Consider the following 11,446-nt stretch of genomic DNA (forward strand, 5'->3'; position numbering starts at 1 on the left):
TTCAATTGTATTCAAATTCAATTCAATTAAAAAATACTTTATTGATTCCAAGGGGAAATGATGTTGTAACTCATATTAATTCAAATTCTTCAGAGTTGTTATAGATAGTGATGGCTGTTGGCAAAGAAAGATTTCTTGTAACAGTCTGTATTACAGTGAATTTGAAGAAGCCTCTAATCTGTTTTCCCAAGACAGGCTTATGAACAGAGTGGTCAGGGTTGTCCATTATTTTCTTGATTTTACAAAGAACCCTACTTTGCATTGTCATCTCAGAGGTTTCACAGTCATCTCCAGAACAGAACCAGAACAGAATCAGCCTTCTTTATCAGGCTGTTGAGCCTTTTTAGGTCCCTGGTTCTCATGCTGCTGCCTCAACTGATGATGGCAGAAGAGAATACACTCTCTACAACAAACTTATAGAATATCTGCAGTATCTTGCTGCAAACCTTGAGCAAGATGCTGAAGGATTTTAACTTAAATAACTTAAGATCACCAACCACATTGAAAAAAATTTCCAAAATCCAGTGATTTTTCACTCAGTTATGTTATGAGTATCATCTGAGACTGAGGCAAAAGAGTGTGAAAGGTCTTAGATTCCTCAAGAAGTACAGTCTAGTTTGTCCTTCTATTCCTTTCCAGTCTGTCCAGGCAAACATTGAGGTATTTATATTCCTCAACCACCTCCACTTTTTCTCCATGATGGAAACAGGATTTGATCCTGAAATCTAAAATCATCTCTTTTGTGTTGTTTACATTCAAAATGAGATGATTGTTCCCACACCATGACACAAAGCTGTCCATCAGTTCTCTATTCTCAGCCTCTTGTCCATCTCTGATACACCCAACAACTGAAGAATCATCAGAGTATTTCTGTAGATGACAGAAGTCGGACTTGTGCTGGAAGTCTGAAGAATAGAGCGAGTACAGTTCCCTGTGGTGCTCCTGTGTTGCTGACCACCTGTTTAGACACTCTGTCCTTCAGTCTCACAAACTGTGGTATGTTTGTTAGGTAGTCATATGAATACAAAGAGGCATTTTAAAGAGAAGGTGACTCTCTTTACAAAGTGTTTGAGTTGGAACTCGAACAGGCATGTCTAGTTTTTACACACTTTACATTTTCCAGGGATATAATGTGACAACCCGCTTGTTGCACAGAGCTAGTTGCACTATTTCTTCTCTCCCTCTGCCATCTTTACAAACAAGAAAGGAACCAGCTTGAATACTGGACCAATCGTGATAAAGGGTTTAGGATGTATGGGCAGTTTCCCTCCTGATGGGTACATAGCAACAACCGGTGCCACTGTTCTGCCAGCATTGCCTTCCCTTGCAGGAACTATTAAAATAAAGACTTGGCTGTATTGTCCTTTGTCTATTCCTAAATTGTCTCACTGAATGACTACAATCACTGTGGACCAATAAAAATTCTCTGTAAAACCCTAGAGATAGTTTTGTGTGAAAATCCCAGTAGATCAGCAGTTTCTGAAATACTCAGACCAGCCCGTCTGGCACCAATGACCATCCCACTTTCAAAGTCACCTTTCTTCCTCATTCTGATGCTCAGTTTGAACTGCAGCAGATCGTTTTGGCCATGTCTACATGCCTAAATGCATTGAGGTGCTGCCATGTGATTGGCTGATTCGACATTTGTGTTAATAAGCAGTTGGACAGGTGTACCTAATAAAGTATCTGGTGAGTGTAAGTTGAGTAAACTGAATGTCGGTATCACTGACAAATGCCAGAAGTGTAAGATGCCTGTTGGGGACTGTGATGGCCAAACCCATGGCCACACACCTATGTCAGTAACTCTTTTTATGCACAATTTATTTTTTCATACAAACACAACACTTTAGTTTCAATAAAAACATTTATTAGTTGATTTGAATACATTTGTTCTATTTGTTAGCATGCACATTTAGTTAACATATGTATTTATATCAACTTAAAGTTAATTTGTTTGCTTAAGATTAACTCTTGTTTTCTTGCCGGTACTTACCTACCATGGAGTTGCCAGACAAAGTATGGGGGCCAGGGCTCAGCAGGCTTAAATGCTGATTGGACTGCACCACTAGTTCCTGATGCCAGGGGGAATTTGGAGTTTCTTTGTTTAGATACGGTTTTGTATTTAAGTAAATAGTAGTATTTAAAGTTTAATATTTTTGATTTTCATTTTGGGTGTTTAGTTTAGTCAAATTTAGCTGTATAGCTAAATACAGCTAAATTTGTAGCTACTCTTACTATCATAAGAGTAGTGATAGTAATTTTATTCTGTTTAGATACCCCTATTGTGTCTTAATTGGTCTGATCAGCCAGAATATAAGCCCCTGTGTGTCATTTCTTTGTTAGGTTTGTTTGTGCAGCCAGTTTGTTTGCATTTCTGCCTGAGTTCAGTTTTGTTTCTTTGACATACATATTGGTATGAGCTCAGATATCTGATCTTTGTCATTTATAAATCTCTGGGTTAAAACAAAAAAAACAAACCATTTTTCTAATACGTCCTGTGACTCCTGTTTTTTTTTAAACTCTGTCCATTACAGGGGCCTTTCTCCATAGTTTAAGTTTTTTCCATAGACTTTAACTCTTGTTTGTTGTTTTCTTTTAGTAAGGAATAAAATCTAGTTTAATCACAAGCTAAAACAAAAAGATAAGACTATTCACTGGTCACTAGTGATTTTGGTAAATAAAACACCTTACTGTGCAATAGTACCTTACAAACTATAGGTACCTTACAAAATACCTTACGTATTTTGTTAACCAAAATTCTTCAGCTTTGAGCCAACGCCTTTGCATCTATACTTTCTCGTGATACAATGCTGCCCCCTTAGGGTTGATACATATTGGTTTAAAATAATTAACAATTATTGTCCCATGCAGATGTCTTGAACCATCTCGCATTTAGGTTATTTTTTCCTCCCCAAAGAACTTAATTTTTTTGCACAATTTTAAAGTGGTCTTATAAAATATTTCTCTGTCTTTTTATGCATATTTATATGCCCTGATTTTGGCATGACGGGCAGAGTGAAATATTAGGAAGACATGAAAGGCAAAAAAAATATAAAATAAGAAATAGATGGTATCACGAGGAAAAAATATTATGTTGAAATATTCCATCAACATCCACCCAGAGATACAGTGGGTATGCAAAGTATTCATACTCCTCTAAATTCTTACATTTTCTTCAAATGCAGCCATTTGCTGAAATCCAAAAAGTTCATATTTCTCATAAACGTGCATTCAGCATCCCATCTCAACAGAAAAAAAGCAGAAATGTAGGAATTTTTGCAAATTTATTAAAAAAGAAAACTGAAATATAACATGATTATATGTATTCAGATCCTTTTCTCAGTATTGAGTAGCTCGCTTTTGAGCTGGTACAGTCATGAGTTTTCTTGGGAATGATGAAACAAGTTTTTCCACACCTGGATTTTGAGATCCTCTCCAGTTCTGTCAGGTTGGATGGTGAACATTGGTGGAGCCATTTTCAGGTCTCTCCAGAGATGCTTAATTGGATTTAGGTCAGGGATCTGGCTGGGCCAGTCAAGAATGGTCACAGAGTTGTTCCAAAGCCATTCCTTTGCTATTTTAGCTGTGTGCTTCAGGTTGTGGTGGAAAATTACTACAAGTTAAAATCTGCTGATTATGTTCTATTAAATGCTTGTGCAATAGAACTATTTGGGTTACATGTACAAGGTTGGAAGTTGTTTTCTACAGCTGCATCAGAACCAGACTGTCTCGCTCCTCGTTTTGAATTCCTTATCCTTGGTATAAAACTCATGTGTTGTCTCTGCCTGGCATAGCTTTTCACCCAGAACTCCTTCATTATTGATTGTCCTACAAGTATTGTGCACAACATATGAATAAACCTGATTGAGTGATTTCACCTGACAGTGCTTTACCAAGCACAAGCACAAGTAGTTTTGTTCCACAACAGGGTCATTGTCTTGTTGGAAGGTGACCCTTTGGCCCAATCTGAGGTCCTGAGAACTTTGGAAGAAGTTTTCTTCCAGGATCTCTCTGTACTTTGCCGCATACATCTTTCCTTCAACTGCAACCAGTGGTCCTGTCCCTGCTGTTGAAAAACATTCCGAAAGCATAATGCTGCCACAACCATGTTTCACTGCTGAGTTTGTATTGGACAGGTGCTGAGCCTGGTATGTGTGATTTCCTCCACATATAAAAACCACATGCGTGGAGAAAACCACACATACCACTTAGAGTTAGCACCAAAAAATTCAAACTTCGTCTCATCAGATCAGAGAATTTTATTTCTCGTAGTCTGGGAAACTTTTATGTATTTTTTGGCAAACTATGCAGGATTTCATATGTCTTACACTGAGGAGAGGTTCTGTCGGGCCACTCTGCCATAAAGCCCCACTGGTGGAGGGTTGCAGTGATAGTTGACTTTGTGAAACTTTCTCCCATCTCCATCTCTGGAGCTCAGCTGCAGTGACCTTTGGGCTTTTCTCCCATGATTGCTCAGTTAACTGGGCGGCCACGTCTAGGATGAGTTCTGGTTGTCCCAAACTTCCTTCCATTTAAGGACTATGGAGGCCACTGTGATCTTATGAACCTTGACTGCTGCAGAAATTATTTTGTAACCTTGGCCTGATCTGTGCCTTGCCACAATTCTGTCTCTGAGCTCCTTGGCCTTACACCTCATGATTCTTACTTGCTCTGCCCTGGTGAAAAATAAATATACTAAGTATGTTAAATTTTAGTATACTTAAGCATACTTTAAGTCAGACTAATCATGAGTATACTTCAAGTATAATTAGGATTAGTTAAATTAAAGTGTGACATTTTGGAACAACTAATTGTGTGCTTAATGTATTTTAATAGCATTTAAATTGTATTAAAGCACAATTTAAAGTGTACCTTCACATACTTTTTTGGAACAACTTAAGTTACACTTAGTATACTTTAAATATATTACTTTTTATGTAATATAAACATGCTTGATTAGTATATCTAAAGTACCATTTTTGTGATTGAATTACATTTAAAATATACAGTACTTCAAATGCATTTTAAGTATAATGGCATTACATATTTTATATATTAGTAGTGTGATTACAGTATGCTACAATTACACTTTTGGTTTATTATAATTGCTAATGAAGTACACTTTTTAGTTACTTAGTGTGTTTTATTATTCTGCTTTGCCACTTTGTACATTACATGCATCATACACACTGCAGTACTGCAAACATATCAGGCTACCAGAACACAGAAGGATCATTTACAACACACTTTACAGGTGAAACAAATTACATTGTGCTTTCAATATATTACCATTTTGGTAACACTGTATTTGATGACTGACATGAACATGAAGGAGTCTTTATGAAAGTCTGACTGTTGTCATGAAGTACAATTTGGTAAATAATGACACTTTTAACGAGAAGTTACTTTAAAAGTTAGATTAAAAGTCCATCAAAAGTGCCAATTTTGCATTAAAGTGTCATTATTTACAAAATAATGCAAAGTTGGTACTGTTCGTGGACTTCTAATCCAACTTTTAAAGCAACTTCTCATTAAAAGTGTCATTATTTACAGAATGACATTTTGTAACACCTGTTAGTATGTTCCTAACAGGTGTTATGTCATGTTTATGACAGTATCATGTCAGTCTTATGCACACCCCGCCAAATAAAGTCTTACCCACATTTTTCAAGAGTACATTGCCAATATACTATCACAGAACTGTACAAATTGTTAATACATTCAAAGTACAACATGCTTATGAAAATTAGCACAATAAAATCATAGGTACACTTTAGAGGAAACGTGAAAAATATTTCACCAAGGATAGAATATTGTTTTAATACAATGTCACAGTATTCCAGTTTTACTCCAGACAAACAGACATTTCTCCTCCTAAGAATAGTGAGGATCAACGACAGAACATTCCTATTCACTGGACCACTGCACTTTACGGAAACCTACAAAAAAGAACAAAACAATAGAGCAATTAAACAGAGAAAGCACTTGTATTTTAAAAAATACAGAAAAACGGCAAAGGAAAAAGTACAACTTACAATTTTAGGATGTTGTGGACTCGCTATATATGTGACATCATCAAAACTGATGATGATTGGGACCGGAAGCCTGGTGTGAAAAACACATTTCTGTGTGACTTCTTTGCTTGTTTATATTAGAAATAGAAAAAAATAGTCAGCAATATCGTAGAATCAGTTGATGTTGGCATTAACTATGAAGCTGTTTTAAGTGTGGACTTAAGGGAGACAAACTACCTTAAAAGCTTTCCATCCATGATCTGAACAAGCTGATGGTGGTGCTCATCTCCAGCTGTCATCGGATGAGAGGCAGGGTTCACCCTGGACAGGTCATCAGTCCATCACAGGGCCCTGAAAGATAACAATGAATAAAATGTATGAAAGAGAAATGGTAGATTAACAAGGGGAATAAATTCTGTCCAATTATTTTTTTTAAATCAAAACATGTTTATTAAGCAGTTAATGTTGGAAACACACCAGTTTTTGCTGTTAAAGCCAGCTGCTCAGTAAAAACAAAGTCTTCCATCATGAAGATGGTGTGGAGGTTCATCCTCAGAACTGGTTGGTGATTTGGTGGAGCCAGAGCCTCTTCTGAGACAGGAAAGTCTCTAGGTTTTCTAATTCCTGATCCCTGGCTTCCTCTTTCATCTTAATTTGCTTAGACTGCAAAAATTTGTTGAAGATAAAAACAATGATGAACGAGTTACAACAGCCACACAATATCAAAGTCTCTTTGGCATACTAAGCTTAATTAAAACCAGGTTAAGTTTATGAAGCAAACTATTTTAAGTCGCAACAGAGCCTCCATGCAGTTATAACACGAAGTTGAATGTCTTGTCCAGTTGTGTTGTCGTCCTACTCGGACTAGGACATCACCAGCTTGAATTTACCAAAACTACTAACTATTATCAAGGCCCTCTTTCGTTTTAAGGCAATTTTATGCGAGTACAAATGGCGAATTTGAACGGCGTCTGTTATCTTCTCATCTTTGGCTTCTTGGCTGTTCTTGGCGCTTTTTTAAAAAACTGAAAGTGCGCATTACTGCCACCATCTGGTCTGGAGTGTGAACTGGCGCCAATGCCGTTCACTAACTGATCTTACATCATACATCTGAAAATTGATTGGGTAAATGCTTTAGTTAAAAAAAAAAGAAAAAGTTTTCAGTTAAAAAACTGAAAACAACAGATCACATGATTCGGAAAGATGTAAAACTGAAGATACCTGCTAGTGTTAAGGACAAGAATTGTTTTTGTTGCAGAATAGCGTTTCTCAACGGGGGCGGTACCGACGCCCCCGGGGGCGTTCAGAGGACGGCAGGGGGCGCTGGCGGATGTGTTTACTAAGGGGGGGCGCTGAGATTCCTTTGGGGGGCGTTTGCTCGAAGGTAAACTAGTTTACACCTTATATGGACAACAATACCAGTTTAGACTTTGAGCAACTTGTTAAAACGGTGTTGTGTAACATTAAAACATGCTTGGCTGCAACTGTATCGATGGTAGCTTTTCTTCGCTTCAGTGTTTCTGTTAGCTTATTGGCGCAACTCCGCTCTCCTGCTTTGGTAGCTTCACCGCGTCAGTTCAGCTTTACATCGGCTGATGACGGTGCTGTGATTCACTTGTCTGGTGTTTGATTTTAAAATATTTTATGTTTCATTGAGGGTTTTTGGCAGTGCTGTAGTCATGTCAAAGCAGCAACTTATATTAAAAATGTTTTGTTGATCTTCTGGATGCTGCACGCTGCCATGGAAGGACAACGGAATATCGCTCTTATAAACATGTAAAGAGTAAAATCACATTGCCCTCATCGTGTATCCCTCTGAAAAATTAACCAATTTAAATAAAGAAATCTCTCTATGGGTGATACCATAGAGAGCATTCATTTTATATAGTTAACGTTGGTGCTAAAAGTGATCCGGTATGAAACTGTAGTACCACAGCAATTTTGAATTTTAATCTTCAGAATACCGGGATTTTTCCCGTTGTTTTAAAAGGTTTACGTCAGTCTGCTTTTCTCCATCGATACGCTTCCCGACCGCTCCGCACCTTAGGGGGTGTCGCGAGATTAGTTTCTGTTGTATATCTAGAGTAACGGTAGTTACACTTCCTGACCACTGGGGGAGCACTAGGAAAGGACACACAGAAACGAGTTCGAATAAGAGTTCGAATAACAGCAGTTCATGTTGTTACCTCATGCTTGAGCAACAATAAAGAGCACGGCTTTTCAACCGGATAGCTTCTCCTGTCTTCCCTCATATCATGACAGGGGGTCAAAAAAAAAAGAAGAAAGAAACGATGCGCAAAAAACTCTGAAACAGGAGAACCGGGACCTAGAACGGAGCAACGAACTAGATGTGACTCAGGATCAGAGAATCCGGCGGTGGACAGTGCAAAATTAATATGAGTGGCAAATTAGGTGAAACACATGATTAAGCCGCGCAGCAGGTGAATGGCGTGATGAGTGAAGATTACTGGTGGTGAGCGACAATACAAACGATAAAATAAAACTAGCAACAGGAAAGAAACTAAAGCGGAGATAACAATAAACCAAGAGAGGATAATAGTAATCAAAGAAAACTAAATGGAAACGAATGAAGAACAAAATGCAAGAATAGTCTAAGAATCTAAAGTAAATACAAAGAAATAAACTGGTATGGCAAGACCTTTCGAGCGATAATTAACACAGAGGACTACATGACAAGAATAAACGGTCATTGTTTTCAAATAAAAGGTAAAATAATATTGTTAAAGTGCCATGAGTTTGTTGAGACCACATCTAGTACTAAGAAGAAATATTTATTTTACAGACAATAACAGTAATAAGGAACTTATCGCTTATTTATGTTTTTAATTAGATTTGATGTATATATTTCTTCAATATTATTTTTCATGACAGTGTTAATATCATGAGGCTGTTCATTGACTCCATGACACTTTCAATCTGACTCATTAGAATTTGATTAAGAGCCAACTTTTGTCTTTGTAATTTCTGTCCAGTAAAATTATTAATCTATAAATCAATAGTCAAGTCTATATAAAGATATAATCCATGTTTCTGTCCCATATTTGTATGGCATTGAAAGGATCTGGAATTTTTGTTTTTCCAATGAAAGCTCTGGTTTGCACAGTAAATGCTGTGTGGGTGAAATTTTATGAATGATACTCTGCTATCCCATTCTCCTGAATGCAGCACAGAGCTGCACCACCAGAAACTGACAGAAACACTGAAGAGAAGAAGAGTTATGATTATGTAGTTGCAGTTCTACCCATGTTTTAATGTTGCACAGAAACAATAAAACAATAAGTCTTTTTGCAAATAGTTTAAACTTTAAACTCGCATTGTTGTACATCTTTTATCTGGTCATTTTGTGAAAAATTTAACAACTAAAATGGCCCAGAACAAGAATATTTTTTCCTCTCTGATTGGCTGCTGATAGGCCTACCAATTTTAAGTTGAATGTCCATTGCATTTTTTGTAGATGCCTGTAAAAATAATTTCTATTCACATGGCTTTTTTGTTCTCTTGGAAATTATTTTTGATTATAAATACAGAAACAACCACAAAACTCAAAACATCAACAATAGTGATAGTAATATTAATAATACAATACTATTCAAAGTATAAACAAAGTAGGCGAAGTAGCCTACAAATTCTTTGATGGGGGGCGGTGAGGGACCTGGATAATGGACAGAGGGGCGCTGGCCCAAAAATGGTTGAGAAACACTGTTGTAGAACCTCTGTCACTAAAGTGTCAATGTTTGATATTTTAAGGCTTGAACATATTATTTACTTATAAACAACATTACTTCAAGTGCCCCTATAAGGATAGTTATTTTTTTTTTATATTCTTTGCCATTTTAACAAAAATAGTAAAAGATTATTAAGGCACTTAAAAAGGCATACTTTATTAGTCTATAGTATACATTCAGATGTAATTTAAAACATACTAAAATTAATAATTTAAAGTAAGCATTGAGTGAATTTTAAATATTCTATTTTGAGCATATATTTTAAAATATTTTTAAAAGCATATTCATTGGTACACTTGAGCAAATACATATTTTGTTCACTTAAAGTGAATTAAAAATATACTTTTATTTAATATATTTCTTAAAAGTGTATTTTGGCACAATTATATTTAAGTGTGTTTAAAGTTGTAATATCAAAATTGGTACAAGAATACTTTTAGTATACTTTTGTATAGGTAGTACACTTAATACTTAGTATACTTAACATGTATTTACACAAACGTAAGTATATTTGAAATATACTATAGCATATATTTTTTTCACTAGGGTGACATGAACTGTGAGCTGAGTTCTTATATAGACAAGTGTGTGCCTTTCCTAATCGAGGCCAATCAGTTTAAGCACAGCTGGACTCCAGTGAAGAAGTAGAACCATCTCAAGGAGGGTCAGAAGAAATGGACAGCATGTGAGTTAAATGTAATGGTCACAGCAAAGGGTCTGAATATTTATGACCATGTGATATTTAAATTTTTCTTTTTGTAATACATTTTCAAAACTTTCTACATTTCTGTTTTTTCTGTCAAGAAGGCATGACATCTTGACAGAAGATCTCATCCCATCTCAAATAATATGAACTTATTTGATTTTAGCAAATGGCTGCATTGAAACAAAAGGTGAAAACGTAAAGGAGTCTGAATACTTTAGATACTCACTGTAAAAGCTTGGGCACATATTGGTATTCCAAATGAACAATAACTCTCAGCATACAGCCAGAGTGGTTACAAAATAGCTTAAGGACAATGTTGTTATCTCATCTCCCCCCAGGTCAGTTAATGTCATGTGTAACAGTGAAACCACAAAGACAACAGTCTTTGTTCAACTTCACAATCAACCAGAATTTATTCCAACAATCAAATGCATAAAATCACACCAACAGCTCAACATGGTCATCACAAAACTAGCCAAAAAGGAAACATAAATTACCGTACCTTAGAAAAAATGCCAAATACAAAGACACGTCTCCGGAGACCACCATGTGTGGAAGGAAAAAAAGACAGTTCCACCCCAGTGATTTGACTAGCTGTTTTAGCTCAATTACTTTTATATCAAGGCGGGTTCTTTACTGTCTGATGCATTTTGACGCACTGTTTCAGAGATGGTCTCCCTGAGCACAAACAGCACCATGTCATTACATGCTGTCTGTACGCCAGAGACCATGCAGGTGCTGTTTCCAAGGTCAGGGCTGAGTTTATCTGCTGTCAAAACCATCCTCCCTGCGCACTTTCCCAGGCTACGAACAATAGATGTGTTCATTTCAAACGGAAACTACTCAAGAAAGCCGGGCCGAAGTTTATCAGCTATCCGTGTTTTTCATCCTTTCAAAGTGCCTCAAACTGGTTCCTACCGCACAGAGCTCACAGAGGAATAAAGGACTTATACAGTCTTAAGAATGTGATCTACTATAAA

General features: G+C 36.6%; 1 long non-coding RNA gene across 2 annotated transcripts; it reads right to left on the reverse strand.

The window, feature by feature from the left end:
- Nucleotides 1-5,794: 5,794 nt before the first annotated feature.
- On the reverse strand, nt 5,795-9,571 carry LOC116731895 (uncharacterized). Of its 2 annotated transcripts, none has more exons than XR_004341654.1 (4): nt 6,492-9,571; nt 6,252-6,365; nt 6,036-6,105; nt 5,795-5,939 (listed from the first exon to the last, which is right to left on the reverse strand). It is a non-coding gene; the product is annotated as an uncharacterized LOC116731895 (long non-coding RNA). The 2 variants fall into 2 exon arrangements; XR_004341653.1 differs by having other exon boundaries at nt 6,036-6,141.
- Nucleotides 9,572-11,446: the final 1,875 nt, after the last annotated feature.

Source organism: Xiphophorus hellerii, chromosome 13 (genome assembly GCF_003331165.1).
Source record: "Xiphophorus hellerii strain 12219 chromosome 13, Xiphophorus_hellerii-4.1, whole genome shotgun sequence".
NCBI lineage: Eukaryota > Metazoa > Chordata > Actinopteri > Cyprinodontiformes > Poeciliidae > Xiphophorus > Xiphophorus hellerii.